The sequence below is a fragment of the Pelophylax lessonae genome, assembly GCF_965119305.1.
Source record: "Pelophylax lessonae genome assembly, chromosome: 9".
Taxonomy (NCBI): domain Eukaryota; kingdom Metazoa; phylum Chordata; class Amphibia; order Anura; family Ranidae; genus Pelophylax; species Pelophylax lessonae.
In genome coordinates this window covers 216382641-216405480 of record NC_138776.1, presented here as the reverse complement: position 1 = coordinate 216405480, position 22840 = coordinate 216382641, and the positions used below count along the sequence as shown (strand labels likewise).

At 42.7% G+C, this 22840-nt stretch overlaps 1 protein-coding gene across 1 annotated transcript in view; it reads right to left on the bottom strand.

The window, feature by feature from the left end:
• The window catches only part of LOC309563331 (uncharacterized protein), a gene marked incomplete at its 3' end in the record, with an annotated part of 417962 nt that extends 395646 nt beyond the window's left edge, over positions 1-22316 (bottom strand). The window contains exon 1 of the mRNA XM_082267726.1: positions 22133-22316. The remainder of the gene's footprint in view (positions 1-22132) is intronic.
• Positions 22317-22840: the final 524 nt, after the last annotated feature.

Here is a 22840-nt window from a genome sequence, read left to right as displayed (position 1 = left end):
TCCTCTGGCACTAATAGTTGCGCATCACTTATTTCTTCCAACTGATGTGAAAATAACTCCTCTGACGGATCAAGTGAAGCGGCTGTGGTGCTAGTGTTGGTGGTGGTGCCGGTGGGCTGGCGAGTGGTAAATTTAGAGGTGCCCGAAGCTGAGCTGGAGGAGGATGGTGCATTAAGGTTCCGAGCGGAAGCTGTAGACGATTGGGTGTCCTGTGTAAGCCAGTCAACTATGTCCTCAGAATTTTTTGAGTTCAGGGTCTGTGGTGGCCTCTGAACACTGGGAATTATTCTAGGGCCTAAGGAAATCACAGCACCACGACCACGACGGCCCTTGCGGGGTGGCCTGCCTCTGCCTGTCATTTTTTTTTTTAATGTGTTGTACTATGAGTGCAAGGTGCTGTGCCACCCTATAGGAGTGTTGGGCAGTGGGTACAGTACACTCTGTGGACCTGACAGTCACTGGCAGCCCAGGCAAATGCAATTATAGAAAAAATATATATTTTTTTACTTTGCAAGCTGCTGTGCCACCTTATATATCAGTGGTGGGTGGGCAGTGGCACAGTACACTCTCTGTGGACCTGACAGTCACTGGCACCCAGGCAACTGCAATTATAAAAAAAATATATATTTTTTTAACTTTGCAAGCTGCTGTGCCACCTTATATATCAGTGGTGGGTGGGCAGTGGCACAGTACACTCTCTGTGGACCTGACAGTCACTGGCACCCAGGCAACTGCAATTATAAAAAATATATATATTTTTTTACTTTGCAAGCTGCTGTGCCACCTTATATATCAGTGGTGGGTGGGCAGTGGCACAGTACACTCTCTGTGGACCTGACAGTCACTGGCACCCAGACAACTGCAATTATAAAATATATATATATTTTTTTACTTTGCAAGCTGCTGTGCCACCTTATATATCAGTGGTGGGTGGGCAGTGGCACAGTACACTCTCTGTGGACCTGACAGTCACTGGCACCCAGGCAACTGCAATTATAAAAAATATATATATTTTTTTACTTTGCAAGCTGCTGTGCCACCGTATATATCAGTGGTGGGTGGGCACGCAGTGGCACTGCAGTGGGCACAGTACACTCTGTGGACCTGACAGTCACTGGCAGCCCAGGCAACTGCAATAATAAAAAATATTTTTTTTTTCAATTTGCAACAAGATGCTGTGCCTCCGTAATATATATCAGTGGTGGGCAGTGCACTGCAGTGGGTACAGTGCACTCTGTGGACCTGACACAGCACTCACTGCAATTATGACAGAGGAAAAAAGAAATATTTTTTAAAATGCAAGGTACTGTGCCTGTGCCACCCGAAATGAGTGTGGTGTGCACACAGTACAGTCTGTGGTGGGTCTGTGGCCTCTCACACACAGCGGGCAGGCAACTGCAGTGTACAATATATATATATATATATATATATATATAAAAAGAAAAATCTCAATTACCAGCCCTTAAAAGGGCTTTTGGGGACACTAGATATATATATATATATATATATATATATAAAAAAAAATTACACAAATACCAGCCATTAGAAGGGCTTTTTGGGGTGCTGTCAGGATGCTGTCCTTACAGCAGTAGTGGACCAAGAACACTGACTAGCAAGACCAGGAACACTGACTAACAACTGTCCCTAGCTTAACAGCAGCAGCAGCTCTCCCTACTCTCACTACACACACTGCTTCAGAATGATCTAAGATGGATGCTGCCCTTGCTTATTTATAGGAGGTGGGAGGGTGTGGGAGGGAGGTATGCTGATTGGCTGGAAATGTCCCTGCTGACTGTGAAGTTCAGGGTCAAAGTTTGCCTCAATGATGTATTATAGGGGGCGGACCGAACATCGCATATGTTCGCCCGCAACGGCGAACGCGAACATGCTAAGTTCGCCGGGAACTGTCCGCTGGCGAACAGTTCGGTACACCTCTAGCTTTCAGCAGCATGTGGAGAGGCTGAGCCAGCTGCTGGTCCGGCATCTTGGAGAATCGTGATTGATCCAGAGCCTGGACCTCCTGAGTGATGCTATTGGCTGAAAACTGGTCACAGGAGTGCAGAATGGACTCCTGGGATCCATATGAGTAGCGGGGCCAAAAAATCTTTAGCCGTACTTCTTCTTTAGGAGTGTAAAGTAACACAGTCTGTTTCAATACTGCTTCTATATAGACAGAGCTTGTAAGTAATCACCAAAAGTTGGGACACCTGTAGGAATTGTTAGCATAAACTTTCAGGGTAGTTCACACCATAGGCAGTCCAGTGCATTCTTTATCTGCATCAAAAACGCATTGATAGTAGGTTATATGGTTTCCAATGGCATAGTTCACACCAGTGTGGTCAGTTCTAGTGCCAGAAAACAAAGCAGAGCATTGTGCATTTTTTCTGCACTAAATTCTACTGGAATGCAGTAAACACATGAAAACGCACCAGAACTCGCCTACATGCAACAAAAATGCACCAGAATCCACATGTGAAGATTTAGGATGAACAAAAAAAGAGGGGAAAAATACACCAGAATGCATCAAAACACACTGGAACGCATCAAAAATGTGTCAAAATCACGCAAGTAAAAACACATCAGGACTGTGTTTATATGGTGTGAACTGGCCCTCAAGGCTTAATTTACTTACACTACTGCAGAACAGCTGTGAGTTGTTACCCCATTACTACTTACCTTAAAAAGGTCTTTTTGTGTAACTCAAAAATCTACATAATAATTTTTCAGCTTTTATTACCATAAACATTGTTTTCACCTCTGGCAGCTTACTGCTTGGCTTTGTACTATTGCAAGTTATTCCCTGGGCTTTAACTGTTAAAAATGTGACTGGTAGCATATATACTGTATATCTCCTTGGATGAAGTGAATTTCAGAAAATTCCTAAAAACAATTAGGGCTTTCTATTACTCTTAAAGTATTTGAATGATCACCTTGTAAAACAAACCCTTGAGTTTAAAATAGAAATGAAAGGCAAAACATTTGTGTATAGATATAAAAACATTATAAATACCTTCCCCCCCCCCCCTTTTTATAAGTGATCACATTCCCTATGTTCTAAGCTGCTTAAGGGCTGGGGGGAGGAGAAGCAGCAGAACGCTGAATTTCCCAGCAACAGGCTGTGGGGGTGATGTGTCAGGACAAGTCTAGGTAGAGAACTGAACACGGTGTGTTCTCCTGCCTAGTGTGGTCAGTTTTTAATAGAAAACCAGGGATTTTACACAAAGTAAGCAATACAAAGAGAACAGGATACTTTTTTATACAAGTACATGGTTAAGTAGGCACATACTGTATCAAGAATATGAAATATTGGGTTTACCTACTCTTTAACCACTTCCATACAGAGCAGTTACACCCCTATTATATTCTCCCTTCCTGCCCGGGTCAATTTTCAGCTTTCAGCACTCTCACACTTTGAATGACAATTGCTCATGCATGCTACACTGTAACCAAACAAAATTGTTATAATTTTTTTTCACACAAATAGAGCTTTCTTTTGGTGGTATTTGATCACAACTGGGTTTTTTTTTTTTTTTCATGATATAAGCAAAAAAGAGCAACAGTTTTGAAAAAAAAAAAAACACTTTGTTTCTATTATAAAATTTTGCAAAAAAATTAATTTTTCTTCATACATTTGGGCCAAAATTTATACTGCTACATATCTCTGGTAAAATTAACCCAAATTAGTGTATATTATTTAGTCTGTGTAAAAGTTATTGAGTCTAGAAGCTATGGTACCAATTACTGAAAATTGATCACACCAGATGTACTGACGGCCTATCTCCTTTCTTGAGGCCCTGAAATGTCAGGACAGTACAAATACCCCCCAAATGACCCCTTTTTGTAAAGTAGACATTCCAAGGTATTTAGTAAGAGGCATGGTGAGTTTTTTGAAGTTGTATTTTTTTCCCACAATTCTTGGGAAAATTAAGAAAAAATGTTTTTTTCTTTTTTTCCCACAAAGTTGTCAATTTATAAGCTATTTCTAACACATAGCATGTACACAGCTAAAATGACACCCGAAAATACATTCTGCTACTCTTTCTGAGTATGGTGATACCACATGTGAGACTTTTACACAGCCTGGCCACAAAAAGAGACTCCACATCCAAGTAGCACCTTCAGGCGTTCTAGGAGCATATATACACATATAACTTTCTGACTACCTATCACACTTTTGAAGGCCCTAGAGCAGGGGTGTCAGACTCAATTTAATCATGGGCTACATCAGCATTATGATTTCCCTCAAAAGGGCTGGTTGTTTCTGTAAGACTAGATATCAAGAGCATCCCCTACCCTTACATAGGATGTCAAGAGCCTCTCCACCATCAGAAGTTGAGTCCCCCACCCTCCCTTACATCACAGTCCACCCCCCTTATCTTGTGCTGCTGCTGGGAAGAAGCTGGAGGCATTGCTGGAAAGTAGTAAGTACAGGGTCTGAAGGAGGACCAGAGGAGGACTGGAACTCTCCGGCAGCAACAGGATAGGTGCAAGGGCCACATAAAATGGCCTAGGGCGCCGGATTTGGCCCGCGGGCCTTGTGTTTGACACCTGTGCCCTAGAGCATTAAGACAATGGAAATGCCCACAAAATGACCCCATTTTGGGAAGAAAAAAACTCCAAGGTATATTCTATGAGGCATTATGGGTCTTTTGAACATCTCATTTTTTTTCACAAGTTTTTGGAAAATGTGGAAAAAAAATGAAAACCTTTTTTTTTTTTTTTTTTTTACACAAAGTTGTCAATTTATAGGATATTCCTAGCATATAGCATGTACACAGCAAAAATTACACCCCAAAATACATTCTGCCACTTCTCCTGAGTATGGCAATACCACATGTGTGAGACCTTTTCACAGCCTATCCACATAGAGGGGCCCAACATCCAAGGAGCACCATCATGCATCCTAGGGACATAAATTACACACATAAATTCCTGACAACCTATCACATTGTTTAAGGCCCCTAACACATAGGCAGATCGATAAACAGTCCAGGGTCATTTCACATGAAAGGCAGAAACATGGCAGATAAACAATGCAGATGGCAGGCAGAGGCATAGTCGATATACAGGCCAGGGTTGGTTCACATTGAAGGCAGTGATCTGGTTAGTTGAGGCCGCAGGAAAATATTCAGCCCAGAAATTGAAAAAGGGGAAATGGCAGTCTGATTGAAATATAGGCTAAAAGTTTAGGGCAGTGTGATAAGAGTCTGAAGCAATCTCCAATGCATAGGCCAGGTTGGGAGGGACATTGGGCACAATAAAAACTTGTGTCTTTCCTAACTCCTTTTTTGCTACACACCGACACTTTTTTTGACGTCTTCTTCTGGTTTCTGATGGTGGGATATGGTCAGGGAAATGGCGCTTATAAAGTCTGCTTTTTCTGGGGCGGGGATCCTTGCTGGTAAATCAGGGCAGTGGCAATATCTTCAATAAACTGGAGGAAGGTGTTTGGTGTTTCTGTAGATTTTTGATAGGTGACATATGCGTTGTAAATGGCCAAATGGAAAAAGTAAATTGCAACTTTTTTGTACCAAAAGAGGGACTTTCGTGTCGGGAGATAGGGCTGCAGCATTTGATCATTTAAATCCAGCCCCCCACCATGAACATATTGTACTCGTGGATACAACCAGGCTTTCAAACAGGACCGCGTCTTCTTCAAAGTTCCACTGAGGTGTCATTGTGGATGGTGGACATGATGTAAACGTCCTTCCTATCCCTCCATTTCAAAGCCAACACTTCCTCATTCCTAAAGTGTTTGCGGATTCCCCGTTTTTTAATTTTGTAATGACTAGACGCTGCAGGAAGCCCTTCTGTTTTTTCTTGCTGTACCGCAGGCCAAGGATTTCTTCAGGTACAGGTGGCGAAAAAGGGGCAAACTGGTATATTAATTGTCCATATAAATGTTGTACCCCTTTTGCAACAGTGGGAAGGCAAGGTCCCAGACAATTTTCCCACTTATTCCCATGTACGTTGGGCACTCAGGGGGCTGGAGCTGGGAGTCTCTGTCTTCGTACACACGACAGGTGTACACATACCCAGTGTTGCTTTCACAGAGCTTGTTAAATTTTAAGCTGTATCTAGCCCTCTTGCTGGGAATGTACTGCTTAAATCCCATCCGGCCTATGAAATGGACCAGTAATTTGTCCACAGAGATGTTCTGGTCAGGGACATAAACTTCGGAAAAACCGTTTAGAAAAGAAATCAATCAGGGGGCGAATTTTATAGAGTTTATCAAAATTGGGGTGATCTCGGGGAGGGCTCTGCGAGTTATCGTTGAAATGCAGGAAGCGCATTATAATGTCATAGTGGGACCTGGACATGACCGATTGAATAAATTGGCATGAGGTAGATGGGTTTGGTGGACCAATAGGAATGCAACTCGTTTTTTTTGTAAGCCCCATATTGATGGTAAGGCCCAAAAACACTTTTAGCTCTTCTAATGTTAGGGGTCTCCATTCGAAAGGACCGGCATGATATGAGGTGGGGTTGTTCTCTATGAACTGTTGGGCAAAAAGATTTGTTTGATCCACGATGACTTGAAGAAACTCTATAGGGAAAAATAAATTTAAAAAATCAATTAAAGAAACATTTTTGGTGTTGACCTGCAGACCTTGCTGTGCTGTGAAGGGGGGGATTGTAGCTGACCCTGAGCAAGAAGTCAGCCACAATGGGTTTGCTAAGGCATCTGGAAGCTGCATTTGGGCTCTGCTTCTTTGGGCTGGAGTGAAATTCCAGTGCTTGTACTGGGCCTTTCCTCCTGGGGTCTAGTGCCGTTGGCGTTTGCCAATTGGCCATTGGCGCTGCTGGTGTCTGCTTGGTTTTCAGTGCATCTTCTTTTAGGCCAAACATCTTCCTCCTCCGATTCGGTCCCCGATGTAAAGCCTTCAAAGGGCTCGGATTCTGAACCAGATTCGGAACTGGTTTCAGATTCGGACTGTGATAGCTCCCCGCTGCTCTCATCCGTCAGTGAAAACTTTTTTGGACTTGGACATGGTGGCTGTATGAAGGGTGACAGGTACTCGGTTACTCTGCTGGGCAGGTGACAGGTACTCGAGTACTGATGAGCAGGCGGCAAGTACTCGGTTACTTTGATAGGCAGGCGGCAGGGACTCTAATGAGCAGGTGGAAGGTACTTGGGTACTTCAATAGGCAGGCGGCAGGTACTCTGATGAGCAGGTGGAAGGTACTTGGGTACTCTGATAGGCAGGTAACAGGTACTCGGGTACTCTGATGGGCAGGTGACAGGTACTCGGGTACTGATGAGCATGCGGCAAGTACTCGGGTACTTTCATAGGCAGGCGGCAGGTAGTCTGATGAGCAGGTTGAATGTACTCGGGTACTTTGATAGGCAGGCAGCAGGTACTCCGATGAGCAGGTGGAAGTTACTCTTGTACTCTGATAGACAAGTGGCAGGTACTCGGATACTCCGATAGGCAGGTGACAGGTACCCGGGTACTCTGATGGGTAGGTGACAGGTAAAAAACTTTATTGGAAAAATTGAGTAAGAGTGACAAACTGAGTTGAGCCTTCTTTGCTAGTCACCCATGTGAATGTAGCCTTACAGGGCAATAGGAAACCTCATATTAGTGCCTGCAGGTGCAGGGGCCCTGAGGGCCACACAGAAAGTGCTGAATGGCTGCAGGTTGGACACCAGGGATCTATAGGGTTTATATGTTCAATTTTTTTTTTTTTTCAGTTATTGGGCTACTCTGAAAGTTATTGGCCAAGTCTGAAAGTATTGCTTTTCTTTTGTTTGATGGACAGGTCAAATATCTTTCGTCCCCTTTTTTAAGCAGCCCTGATGGACAACTGCTATCACCAACACCAGTATTTTGGTACTTGTGTTTGAAATATTATCACTATTTGTAACATCTTGAAATAGAAGTTTAACATGCAGCATTTCTTATCCAGTTTTCAGAAGTTCCATGTAGCACATGACGTTGTTACAGCACAAAAGAAACATAAATTTCTGGCCTAGCTACCTGAAAGAAATCTGACTGTGGAGCGCCATACTACACTTTTATCACTACATCAAACATTCCTTGAGTTATTATATGCTATTTTATTCCACTGAAATAGTGTAAATTGTTTCTCCATATTTTATAAGCTGTGGCAAATGAATAATTTCTAAAGGACGCCTGTAAACTGATCAAAGCATACATCACTATACCTACTGAATATTCATGATGCTTCAGTACTTGGTCTGATAGAAAATGTGTGAAGATGTCTGCATGATAACTTCACATCCTCCTCCTGTTGATATCACTGTTTAATTAGAACTTCTAAACATTAACCCCCACTTGTGATAAGCTTATACCTACTTTGGTGGAAATGCAGTAAAGAAATGATGGCCTTCTGTTACCATTTAATGTGCCAGCTAGTCTCCAGTATTTCATGTACAAAGCTGTGAATTCCAGGTATTTTTATATCTGTCCTCATTGTGTTTGAAGTGGGGAGAAGGATTATTTCTGCTAAAGTAAATCTGTCATATGAGAGGCTGTTGCTCTGTTTCGAAGAGATACAGGAACACTACAGAATATGCTTCACTTTTTAAAATCGCACTGCTGTTAAGCCACCAAAAATCAGCAGTTTTGGCACCTTCTATTTTAATCTGACACTGTAGCAGAGTATAGAGTGGGGAGTTCTACGCATAGAGATATATATTAAAAATGGCTGAATTAGGAATACATCTTGTATTACAATTAAATCTCAAACCAATACTGATTGGCTTTAATTAGTTACATAGTCAGGTTGAAAAAAGACACCAGTCCATCTGCCTCAACCAATAAAATAACAAAAAACAGTCAAGAAAACCCAACCATACAATCCCATATACACAATCCTATACTTGCAGTTGATCCAGAGGAAGGCGAAAAAACCCCAGCAAAGCATGATCCAATTTGCTACAGCAGGGGAAAAAAAAATTCCTTCCTTATCAACCGAGAGGCAATCGGCTTTGTGGAAACATGCTTTATCCAATTAGTGAATTGCTGCATTTCCACCACGGCTCATCTTAATAATGCATCCCCTTTAATGGTAGTCTTAAAGCACAGGTGTCAAACACAAGGCCCGTGGGCCAAATCCGGCCCTCCAGGCCATTTCATGTGGCCCTTGCACCTCTCCTGAAGCTGCAGGAGAGCTCCAGCCCTCTTCTGGCCCTGTACTTTTTGCTTTCCAGCAATGCCTACAGCTTCTTCCCAGCAGCAGCACAAGATAAGGGGGTGCACTGTGATGTAAGGTAGGGTGGGGACTCAATTACTGATGGTGGGGAGGCTCTTGACATCTTATGTAAGAGTAGGGGATGCTCTGGACATCTAGTCTTACAGATACAACCGGCCCTTTTGAGGGCAATAATAATGCTGATGCGGCCCGCGATTAAATTGAGTTTGACACCCCTGTCTTAAAGGAATAGTTCACCTTTACCAAAAACTACCTATGCAGGTAAGGGACATTTGTAGATAACATAAACTGTGCTGCTATGACCAAAGATGAAGAATGCCCTTGCTATATGTGCAGGCCATTTATGTACCTTGTAGAGCTTGACTGGACAACACTAAGCGACTCCTAGCTGTTACTATTCACCGTTGCAGGAGTGAGCTCTTTCTCTGATTCAAACCTCCTCACGTTCACTTGTTCCCTCCCAATGTAATAGCTCTGAGCTTAACATTTGAGAGCTCGCTCATGTAATGGTGAGGGTAAACAGTAACAGCTAGACATCTCTTAGCAACATCCTAGGAATTTTTTCAGTCAGTGGTGCGGTGGCAGTATTTCACACAGGTGGGTACAATAAAGAACATGTATTGAAGTATGCAAAAAGGGTTCACAACAGAACCCAGGGGGAAGACCGTTCAACCCAGGAGAACTCACGGGTTTAAGCAAATTGAATGGAGCAATGCTCACTGGACTGATAGTACCTGTAAAGAGGGTAGAAGGTGGCCTGGTCATCTCATGCCCAATCGGGATAATGTCCAGAGGAGTCGCAGATCCTACACTTTCCCTCCTTGTCAGGAACCTTTCCCTACCGCTAACACTGTACCTAACAGGCGGGGTACCTTTCTCTACAATGCCTACATGAGAAATGCGTGTCAAACCTGGGAGCTAGGGCCTTAAATAGGCTCTGCCTGATCCAAGATGACCACCACATAGTCACATAGGGCAGCAACATCCAATAAGATAATTATGCAATACATATAAATTGACATAAAAACATTGTAAACAAAAAAATACAGTCCTATCCACAATCTCTTCTTAAGCGTCCAAAAAAATCCACTGCCAATGTGCTATAATAGTAATCTCTTCAGTTCCTCCTCACCTTCTTTATTTGACCTCAATATGAATCAAAGTCTCAATATCACTTATTGCCTTACCATGGGCTATTAGGCATCAGTGGCCGTGGGAAATGGAACTCCTGTTTTTTCTGTCTCTTCACCAGCTTCACACCACTTCAGGTAGGTATGCATGTAAAATAAATGGAACCAGAAATAGTGCTCTCTGTATAGTATTATTTTATTAAAAAGCTCCTCAATGGTTTAAAAAGATCCCAAGTGCTATGTAAACAGCATTAAATGAAATGGGTAACAGCATCCACTGTGAATGTAGCTCACCAGCTCAGCTTTTGTTCCTATACGCCTTACGCTCCCAGTCAGGGCTTTAACCTCGGATCATCATTCATCACTCCCAGTCAGAGCTTCATCATCGGATGAAGCTCTAACTGGGATCGTAATGTGTATAGGAACGGGAGCAGAGCTGGTGAGCATAATTGTTGGGAGGTGTAGTGAAAAACACTGGGTAATGTTCTAGCAGCAATCATTTTTGGGTATCACTATAGGACTGCGCTAATTGTTTTTTTTTTTTTTTTTTACACATCCAATAGGATAGCTTCCCCAGTGACCCAGGATATTATAAAGGAACCCTGTTCCTCTTGACTTCCTCTCCAACAACAGTGTCGCTACTGAGAGCGCCACCTGCAGTGGAGAAAGTAGACAGCACCTGCCCACACTCTCCTCCCCTTTTACAGATGCAAAAGTAAAGGCAACAACAGCAATCAAAGTGCAACAAGGACAAAAAAATAAAGCAGAACTGTAAAAACTATTTTAAACAACATTGTCTGAATATCTTGCAGAAGGTTTCCCGTGGTTAGACCGCAAAGGATGACAATTCTTTTGCCTTTCAGCCGAGTCACTTGGCAAAAGTCCATCTTCAGGTAGTGACTCCCTCTTCACCTGAGCTTGTGGGGGAATTCTCGGACAAGTCAGTACAGTCTGTGGTAATGAATAGGGTGGACAGGCCCTCCAAGCTGTCGTTCGGGAAGTCGTTAGGTTCTAAGTTTTGGGAGGCTGGAGACTCGAGTACTATGGGTGGTAGGAACTAGTCAGTTTGAGCTTCATGCATCAGAAGAAGAACAGCAGCATCAAACGCATCCCGTTCACCAGCAGGCCTCCTGGAGTAGTCAATCCCTAACACACATGCTTGTCTCCTCTTGATAGGGTTGAAACCTTCTGAGACCAGGCCATTTGCCAGGGTAGGTGGGAAAGGCTGCTCCACCACCTGGTATCGGGTGCGTTTCAATTTATGCTCCAGCCTGCTTCCTTTGGTGTGTTAGGTGTTCTTGACTAACACCTGGTCCTTTGGTTGTAGTGGAAACTCTTCCAGAATGGGATCAGAAGCCATTTCTTTGTGCTTGTCTAACACTTATACTGGACATACACTAGCCGTAAAATTGTTCGAAAATCTGTGAGTTGGGCCGTTCGTTTTTCACCCAGTTAATGGGCACAAATAGAAAATCTTTTAACTTTTCAGAGCCGAAAAATAGAAGGAACAGTTTGGAAAATTCTGCCGAACTAACGATAAATTGAAAGGTTAATGTGTTTCTCGACCGAACTATTTGCACTAGGCATATGTGACAAGATGAATGAAAAACTGATTCATTTATGTCCTGTGTTTATAAACGCGCAGGTCCTTTTTTAGCTGGCTCCTAGATGCAAAGCAAATTTGTCAAGCCCTGGCCTATGGCAAGGGCATCATTCAACTTTGGTTAAAGCCGAACAGTTTGTTTCTTTCTACAGATGCCTCTCATCTGTATATGTAATTTTTTGGTAAAGGTAAACTAACCCTTTAAAGTAAATTTGGAGAGTAAAAAATACCCCAACTGTGAATTGCAAGACATAGGCGCACTGCTAGGTGGTTGCACATCAGTTAACTTTTCTTACTGTATATAGTGGCTTGAGATGTCCTGAATGCTAAGGTGCATTGCCATGCAATTTTTGACCAGATTCTCAGTTTTTATATGTGTGACGGAATGCTTGGCACCCAGCTTGGTTGCCTCCGCCAGACATTGTCTCCTTCTCTCCAAACCCTTTCAGCAGACAAGAGCTAATACCAGTCTTTTTAAGCCTCATACACACGCAACGATTGTTGGCCGACTGATCGGCCGTCTTTTGTCCAGTGTTGTTGTGTTGGTTGAAAAGTGCTCTAGACTGCACACAAATTTTATCAGCTAACAACAACCAACTTCAGAAGTGATGTCATGTGCTGGTTTACTTTCCGTGTGTTTTTTCTTCTCTGAGCATGCCCAGTCTTGCTCATCTGATTTATTTCTGCCGAAATCTGTACTGACTGACGAACAATCGGCCGTTCTGTTAACGGCCAACAAAAATTTTATAGCATGCACACCAGATTTTGTTCGGCCGAAAAGTCGTAGTCGGTTGTCGGAAGCATCATACTAACAAGCCAACAATCGGCCGATCGGAGGTTGGCCGAAAATTCACGGCCAACAATCGGTGCGTGTGTACAAGGCATTACCCCACGCATCGTACACAGACAAAATGTTGAGGTAAAATCCAAAGGAATGACTCTATTAAAACTCAGTACACATACTTTATACCCCACAAGAGGACATTCCCCTCTTGAGGATATTAGCATGACAATCCAATTAACAGCTTACAACTATCAGTGATCTTAAACAGTAATCTTGTTAACAAACATATACTGTAACATCCCACAATAGTTTGGTAACAAGGTGAAGTGGACATAATACCAGCAGATGGACAGAAACAATAGGTGACCCAATTAACAATGGGAATTCATACCTAGGAGGCACACAGTGGGAAAGACATCAGAAAAAAAACAATTTTCCAGCAGTCTGATTCTGAGGAATTAATTTATCTGCATAGATTTCTTGAGGGATATTGTTGATAAATATTATTGTGCCAAGTGCAAGAGCCTCTCCAACCCAGTCTGCAGGAGGGCCACCGTATTCCCTCTGATCATTAACCTGTACAAGATTAATATTACCCCTTCCATCCACTCCAGAAGGGAAGCTTTATTGTCCTTATTCAGAGAATTAATCCAAGCCTTGCTCTCAGCATTCATCACAATGTTGTCCATCATTAGAGGATGATCTGCTCTCTCCATGGACCATAATCAGTGGGTAGGAGGGAAGCCCCTAGTCCCCTCCAAAATCCCCTGCCCTAGTTAGATCTACTAAGGTGCATTGACATGCAATTGTTGACCAAATTCCCAATAATTCTATTCATAACAGGTATATCAGAATAGTGATGCTTAAAAGGGGGTGGAGTGAGGCTCTCAACCAGAAATTCTGGCCATTAATTGCATGTCAGTGAGCTTAGGAATTCGAGGCATCTGGAAACTGAGTAAAAAAAGTCTCCTGAAATGCAGATATCTGGGGTACTTGCTTTGTGCTACAATCTAAATTTCAGGTGCTTTTACATAATGTTTTTTATTATTGAGGCAGGGTTCACACTGATGGGCCTGATGCGTCCCTGTGCACAGATTAAGGTGCGAATCAGGTCCACATTTTTGCCTGAATTTGCACCTGAAACTGAGCCAAAAATACAGAGGACCCTTTTCCAATGCGGACTGCGGCCACCCTGGAGCTGTGTGAAGCGGCTCCATTGAGCGATGGTCACACTCTCCTTTCATGCAAATTCACATAAGTGTGAACTCAGCCTAATACATTTAATTTAATAAATAGATCTGAATATACTGTAAGGGTGGCTATAATGGAGTGTAGGAAACGAAGGAGATTAAAATATGGAGTATCCGCTCCATAATCATTATTGGCAAAGGACTTTGATGCAACCAACTATTACAGGCACACAGTGGGTCACCAGATGAAGTCTATAAAGAAACTGACTATTTTAGGAGCATCAATCCCCTGTGTCCCCAGGTGGGTTCATTAATCCCTACAGTGTGCTGCCCTGATATGGGTCAGCTGGCAGAACTACTGAGCTCTGCAGAAGACACAGAAGATTAACACTTCAATTTCAGAAGAAACATCACCTGTCTGTTTCTATTGACCAGAGCATTCTGAAATGCAAGTGGCAGGAGAAGTAAGTATTTACATTCATTTTTTTACAGGGGGACAAATTATTTTGAGTTTAAAAATTACTGACATGCTCACTTTGACATTAGGTATCAGTATACTAAATTGAATTGAGGGAGTTGGTTTATATAAAAAAAAGTTTATATGGGGTTATCACAATTTTTTTAGGCCTGGTAATACAAATATGCCAGTCCAAGCCTGTGTCTTTCCTCTTAGTGCTGCTATAATTAAAGGGTAATTCGACTTTCGTGGGAAAAAAATATAATACATAAAAAAAAAAAAAAATCTAGCATATACAATTGTAACACAAGTCATAATGTAATTTATTATTATTAAAAAGTACCTTTCCTTTTCAAGTTGCAGCGCTTTAATTCTCTGTAAAATTCAATGCAATATGGCAACCTGGAGGCATTATGTTCACAGCTGGTGTATGGAATGCCTTCAGAAATGCTCTTGTGATTAGCTGACTGATTTTCCCCAATTTGTGCACTGAGGTACAAGTCAGATTTTGGGTATCCTCTGCAACACAAATTTCATTTTTGGTGAGATGCTTCTAAGGAGTTAAAAGAAGTATGAGCTTTTTCAGCTGTCAGGGTGGCTCTACGGAAGAGGTTTCTCCCTTGAAACACCTCAGCCTAACCAATACAGATGCCATCAAACCCTCCTGCAGCATTGGAACAGTGCATGTCCTGGAGGTTACCTGTCTATATAGTGTTTTGGCATGCGCATTTTCAACATGCGTTTGTGAGTATGATGTATGATACCTTTCTGGTATTCTTCAATAAATGTTTTAATGGAATTGCACTAGGTCGGTGCGCCCTTCTCTTCTTTTTGTTGTCTTTCTAGCTGAAAAGGAACTGCACTCCTATGATACACAGGAGAAGTACAGCCAAATCTGCTTTGCCTGTACTTCTCCTTTAATCACTTCTAAAGGGATACAGACCTTGCAACTTTCCTCATTAGAGCACTGCAATTGCATCAGCTAATCAGCAATGAAAAAGTCACATCAGTATCCAAAAGACATAGAAGAGCAAACATCTTTTTCTTCAGAGCAGAAACAGGTAGAGATCTCCACCAACGTTTGCTAAAATCCCTGCAATGTACATTGATCACCTAGTGGGATTGTTGTTTTTGTTTTTTTGTTTTTCACAACAAAAGTGGGCTACCTCAAACTCCTGGAACTTTTTCATGTAAGACCCCGTTCACACTGGGGCGAGCCGACTTTGACGGGCGACCTGTGAAGTCGTGGCGCGCAGCTTGCACCGCGACCTCGGAGCGGCCGGCACGGACTTCATATAATTGAAGTCAATGCAGGTCGCTCCGGGTCGCCCCAAAGAAGCTCCGGACCCTTTTTTCTAAGTCAGAGTGACTTGTGTCGCTCCTATTAGAACGGGTCCACAGCTTCTCTATGGCAGGCGACCTACGGCGACCTGTCAGGCGACCAGGTCGCCCCAGTGTGAACCGGCTCTAAGTGTTCCAGGTCACTGGAAAATAAATAAGAGCATTACACATTATTAAAACCCCAAAACACATTGGCTATGATTGCAACATTCAAAGCCCCTTTGAATTACAATGTTGTAAGAACCATTCAACCGTTTATTTCTTTATAAGGCTTTGCCCCTCTAGATTTGGGTAGATTGCTCAGCATTTACTGTACCATAGTTTCTTTATCCTTCATTGAGGCACATAGAGCTATAGTAATTCATAGACTTATGGCAGCTGCCTTAGGGAAGTGAAAAAATGGGAAAAAAGGGCCCTAACCATTATGCCTCAGCTGTCCTTGGAGGTTTGACAATTTCAGCTCTGCTGAGGAAAACTGTATCTGGGCACAGCCTCTGAAGCCCCGTACACACGCTATGAATTTCCGCAGAACGGTCGTCCGTCTTTTGTCCAGAGTGCGTGTCCATTGGCTGGAATGTGCTCTAGACTGCACACGAATTTTCCCGTACGACAGAATTCTACTTCAGAAGTGATGTCATGTGTTGGATTGCTTTCTTTGTGTTCTTTCATCTCTGAGCATGCCTAGTCTTGCTCATAAGATTTTTCCCCCGTCTAAATCTGTACTAATGAGACGAAAATCGGACTGTGTTGACGGAGGATAAAAATTTTAATGCCTGCACATCAGTATTTTGTCAGCCGAAAAGTCGGAGTCGGCTGTCCAAAGCACCATACTAACAATCCGAAAATCGACAGATTGGTCGTCGGACAAAATTTCCCTTCCGCATTTCTTATGGTGTGTACGGGGCTTAAGTCAACAACAGGGATTAGCCTATCTGGATAGCTGCTGGTTAGAGACCAGCTCAAGCAGTCTTATACTTGATTAAATTCAGTTCATTGAGTGTTCAGACCTGTCCAGCCATGGCCTGTCATAGACTTTGAAAGACTGCAGGCAGCAGGTCTGGATGCTGCACCTATCCCTTCCAGGTACAATGTCCTTGCATGCTTGATAGGCATCATAAATAAATTGCAAAATAATCTAGTAGAATACGCATTGATAAATCTGTTCTAATCTGAAATGGAACAATCTCTGCCTCCTTGAAGAGCACTACTATATATTAAACTCTCTTACCTTCCTTTCTGCATGACAGTGAGTGGCACAGACATTTCTTAAAAGTTCAAATTATTAGAAGAGATGCTGCAAATGGTGCATGATTCTGTAAAAACACATGGTGGCAGCTAGTGTTCGTGTGTGTGTGTGTAAAGAGTTAATCAATCCCAGTGATGATCACTGCTGACACTTAGGCCCTTTCACATGGCCTTTCTGATCAGGTCCGCCTGTCATTTTTTCAGGCGGACCCGTTTGGATGCTCCATGCACCCCTATAGAGCAGCGGATGTCAGCGGTGACATGTCTGTTGACACCTGCTGCTATCCGATCCTGTCCGTGAAATCCAGACAGATGGAAACCCTATCTTCCATCCGTCTGGAGGATCGGATCAGATAGGATCTGATGAAAATGGACAGGCGGTCCATTTTTTATCCGATCTCCCATAGAGGAGCGCGGTGATCTGAACGGTCCGTCTCAGCACAGAGAGCGGAGACGGACCTGTCATCTGCCTGCTCAGCAGGGATCAGCGGATCGATCCCCACTAAGCAAAATGGAGTCCGCTAGGTGGAAAGCCCGTGTGAAAGGACCCTTAGACTACATTCACACCTTAACATTCTGGGAACGTTGGCAGAAATGCACAAAAAATACAGCAAAGTGCACAGTAATAAGAAAATTTGAAGACGGAAATTTTTTCTCAAGCAAACGTTTTTCTAACTGTGAATGTGGTTTTCATTCATGAAAAAATGTACATGTCATTATGAAACCTTTTTCATACGTCTGGATTCCATTCAAATATCAAGTCTGGACAAAATTGTAAAGGCTTTTAAATGAAATTGTTGACTCAATATGGCAAGAAAGAATATTCTGACAAATAATTTTTCTACGGACGTTTGGATGAAAAGCTAACCAAGTATTTCCAACTTTATACAGCTGGAATACTACATAGTTTATCTATTTCTAAAGAACTATTTACTGGTAATATTTTTGTTTTATCTTTCTGTGTAGGTTGGGAGAGATATTGGGTGCATTAATCAATTTTCAGTACACGGACCAAGTCTAAAGGTTTGTATTCTGATATATACACTACATATTGATTTTTTGCAAAGCTTCGTTTATCTTTAAGTCATTACAAACAATAGAATATTACAACATACTGTATATACCATATTTGCTAGATCTTATTATATTATTGTAGCCAGGTGCCAGCTAAATTGCCTGTGTCATTGGCAGAGACACTCTACAACATTAGCCACAGTGAGGCAGATTGTACGGTCGAGCACCTTTTCCCTGATCACAGAATCTTCAGGAGCCTGCTTCAGGATCTCTCCGCTACTCCTTTATTGCCTGGTATTGTCTGGATTGGTGAGCAGGCAAAAGCCCACCCTCTTTACACGCCAAGAGACACTGCATGTAGACACCTTTATCTTTTTGTCTCTTTGTTAAAGTCCTAATAAGGAGACCCTTTATCCTTGCTGTTTGCAACATTGGATGCCATTATATAGGAACTTTCCTGGGCCCTGCTAGCTGAAGATATAGAACATCTACAACACAAGGACTCCACTGCCCCCCCCCCCACACACACACACACACACACACACACACGCACATACACTAAAGTGATATTGAGTACAATACCTGCCCATAATAATACGTAACTGTTTTCAGAGACCAGGATCCTATATTTTGGGTAATCTGTTGGAATTTTCTTGAGTATCTGTGTTTAGTGTGGGGTTGTGGCACCAGGGGGCAATAGGGAGTAGTCTGACATAAAGATGGTCATTCTCCTTCCCTTTTCTTACCGGTGGCCATAGGCCTTATTCAGGTTACCGGTTGCTGCCTTCCATTCTGTTAAAACTCTATATCCATAATGTTCCTGTTTATTTGTGCTAAGAAGTTGATACTAACAATATACTTGCCTAAGCCACATTTTGTTGATTTGTCTGACTGCAGAACTCTACGTAAAAAAATTACTTGATTACTATGTCATAATCTGGTGCCTGTACGATTGCATTGTTATGCAGATTTTTATGCAGAAATGTCTGAACCCAGGGTGTCAAAGGTGTTGGGGGACTTGCAAGGTCAGGTCAATCCTTGTGGTCAATTATCTTTAAGCTGCCCTCACAGGGGTGGGGCTATGTCTGGGGGCTCATACAGGGTACCCCTCATGGGTTGCCATAACAAGTTGTGCGATGAGTTAAGAGTTGAAGGAAGGATCCTGTTTGGAGTCAAGAGCAAGACAGCCAGTTGGAGTTGTGTACAGAGGTAGAGATACCTGAAGTTGAGTGGGAGGTGTGGCAGCTGGTGAGGAAGGCTGTGCAAGAACAAGGGGTCATCTTGTAGAAGTTTGACTTAGATTGCACCAATGCCTTGTTAGAATGGAGAGTGGCTTTTTTAACTTGTTTCCAGAAAGATGTTGTGAGCTTGGCAGAAGGGCTGGAGGCTCAAGTGATACCGTTACTGCCTGCTGGAGACCTGGGTAAGGATCACTCACAGTTCAGGTCAATAAGCCCAGCGTCAGAGGAAGTCGAAAAGCCCACAACTGGTTTGCCGCCTGCCTCTTTCTGTACTGACTTAAGCAAGCGGATTGAAAGTCTGGTGAAGAATAGTACCGCTTCAGCTCATCAAGTAAACAGAGATACTGAAAGCTTCAGTTCTTCTCAGGGTAGATTCTAACCCCTACTGGATAGGAAGGATTTGAAAGTTGGATGGATCAGGCCATGCAAGCAGTGGAGAGTGGAGCGTTCCAGAGGTGGTGAAAAGACAGAGGTCAAGTAAAAGTCTTAGAAGCCCCACAGCAGATGTAATCCGTAATCTGTAAACAAAAAGTGCAGCGCTAAAAAAATCTAAAATGATAATGAGTGTCCAGATCAGTGCTATAACGAGACCAATAGCCACATATCAAACTATAATGAGGCTAGTCCATCTGCTAAGGATCCAGTCAAAGGAATTGTAAGTCCTTGAAGAAGCGTGTCATTCAAAATTTCATTCATTTTTATGTGTGGAATCTGTAATCTAAATCTGTGCAAATCTGAACACACCTACCAGAGCAAGGGTGAGAGACTGTCCGATTATGTTGTCAGAGTGGATAGGATCCTACACTAGCTCATTCAAAAATGGGGATTGACCCCCATGATGCTGAAAAAGTTTGTCTAGAACTAATTCTGCAGGGTTCTAGGCCCAACCACCCATTGTGTTGAGCCTGCCACTTAAAAAAACGCAAGTGGTCCTACTTATCCCGAACTGGTGAAAGAAGTAAGGGAAGAGGAGGCCCTGCTAGACGAAAATAATCAAGGGTCTAAAGAACTTTCAAGATCTAATCCCAAGGTGGAAAAGGTGTCAGCTCGGATGACTGAAGTGGAGAAGAGTTCCCTTGTGGAGGAAAGCGATGAGGAGATGGAGGTAGAGGAATACTTCAGCTCTCCCATTGTCAAGTCTGTCGCTGAAGCAGCCCCAGTTTAGTTACTCACTCAAATTATTCAAACCCAAAATAAGATGCAACCAACTTTTCAATGAATAATGGAAGCCCAGACTAATATGCAGATGGCGAAGCCTGACTCGAGGTGTTTTAGCTGCAGGGAGCCGGGGCATTTCAAAGTACAGTGCCCTCAAAAGGAGACTGAACCAAATCTGGGCGAAGTATTGAAAGGGTTACAGAAACTTTTTTTTGTTTAAAGGTTGGAAACTGCAAGGATTCACAGTGAAGGAGACAACTGAGAACTCCAACAGGGTCAAGAGCTCCAATGATGGAAAGAATGAGAAGATCAAGCCGAGGCGCCTGAAGAGGGCCTCAAGGCGTTTAGTCGCACCTTCACCCGAGCTGGGTAACCAGCCATCTGGGTTGGGAAAACAGGCACAGAGTCAATGCTTCTCCACTCCCCAAGCTACCATTAGGTCTTCTCAGCAGATACTAAGGGAAGGAAGGAATCTAACTCTCTCTAAAAAACAGGCTGATTTGCCAGAAAGGCTGATAAGGCCTTCCCCCATTGTGTCAGTGCTAGTGGAAGGTGTCTATACTAAAGCATTACTGGACTCTGGAGCGCAAGTAATGCTCTTATACAGGGACTTCTATGACAAATACCTGAAGCACATTCCCCTGTGTAAGCAGGAAGAGCTGGAGATTTGGGGAATTGGGACGGAGAAATTCCCCTATGATGGATATATCCCAATCAAGATCACGTTCGGGCCATCTGTGGCTGGGAAGACAGAAACGTTCGGCACCTTGGCCCTTGATTGTTTTCTATGTGCCCAAATGGTGCACTATGTTCCAGTGCGAAAAAATTCCTGTCACTGCTCTTGTGTGAACGGATCCTAATGCTGTAAATCTTATTATTTTTTTTTATACACATGGATTGCATTAAAGAACAAGGAAAACAAGCAACTGTAAAAGGGGTCCAAAATGTTATGCTGAAGTTTCTTTAACAGCTTTAATACCAGACTTCCTGCCCAGGCCAATTCTCAGCTTTCGGCACTGTCACACTTTGAGAGACAATTGCGAGTGGATGCAACACTGTACCTATATGAAATTTTAAAAAGAAAAAAAAAAGCAGAGCTTTCCTTTGGTGGTATTTAATCATTTATTTTATTGTTTCTCTTATAACATTTTGCAAATAAATCATCCTTCTTCATAAATTTTGGCCAAAATGTACAGCATACTGCTACATTTCTTTGGTGAAAATAACCCAAATCAGTGTATATTTTTTAGTCCGTAGGAAAGTTAGAGTCCACAAACTATGGTATATATTGTATATCTGAAAATCGATCAATCCTGATGTACTGATGGCCTACCTCATTTCTTGAGGCCCGAAAATGCCTGTCATGTGATCTGCTATATTTGGCAACAGAGGTCACATGGTACTGGCAGTGGGCCGATACAGTGATCTGTCATTGGCCGAGTCAAGTGGACACAGCAGGTGTTAGATTGTGCCGGAGTGTGGCCTGTGGAGTGCTCGAGAAGCGCGATCCAGGGAGCACGTAATATGACGTCCTCCCAGGATATTACAATAGGCCAGGTGGGAAGGGGCTAAAGTGGTGTTAAACTCAAAAGCAATATTTATTATATTGCTGTAACGACACCCCAAAGTATGAAAGGGGTTACAGTCGTCTAGGATAATCTGCTCCCGAACACCAGGACAGCTATCGACCACTCCAATCCGCCATACATGAAGCCCATACAAAAAATCCCCACCCCCCCCACCCCCAATTACGAGACAAGGCTCTGTATTGAGGTTAAGTGAGAATAACTCTCTTCTTCTCGTATATTGAAAGAAACACAGCATTTATATACACTTTGAGAATACCACATGAACAATGACTGTGTAATTACATCCCTTAGTAGACAGCCAGATGAGCTCATTAACATACTTATCAATAGTCTCAGACCCAATTAACATACTGTCCTATTTTAGACAAAAGCACTTAGTTAATCAGTAGACATTCTTTAGGAGGGGCTGCTGGAAACAATCCCCCCTCTCTCTGCAGCTAATACGCATTGATTAGCAGACATGGTGTCTCTCATAGTTCCTGGACGCCCAAATTAGGTGTTGCACTTCCTGTGCCTTACAGTGTATGGGTATAAGATAGATCTCCATATTTCCTGAGAGATACTGGTAATGCATATTACTGTCCCATTTGAAGTAGTCCAAACCATATTCTCAGTGTGCACCACCCTCCCGGTCACCCTGCATCCATAAAAGATGCAGGGTGACTTAAACATAAGTAAGCCACACAAGACTGGACATGGTGCCTCCCAACCTCTTTAAAAAAAATTGGGGTCCACAACCCCCATGCCCAAAGTGACTCCTGTCACAATTGCAACTTACCATTTCTTAGATGAGATGGCTGCATTAATTTTCTTTTTTTTTAAACAATCATTTTTATTGATTTTTTTCATAGGAAAAAAAAGTAGTACACACATTCGAAAAGCATAACAATAGTAACAAGTCATGTAGA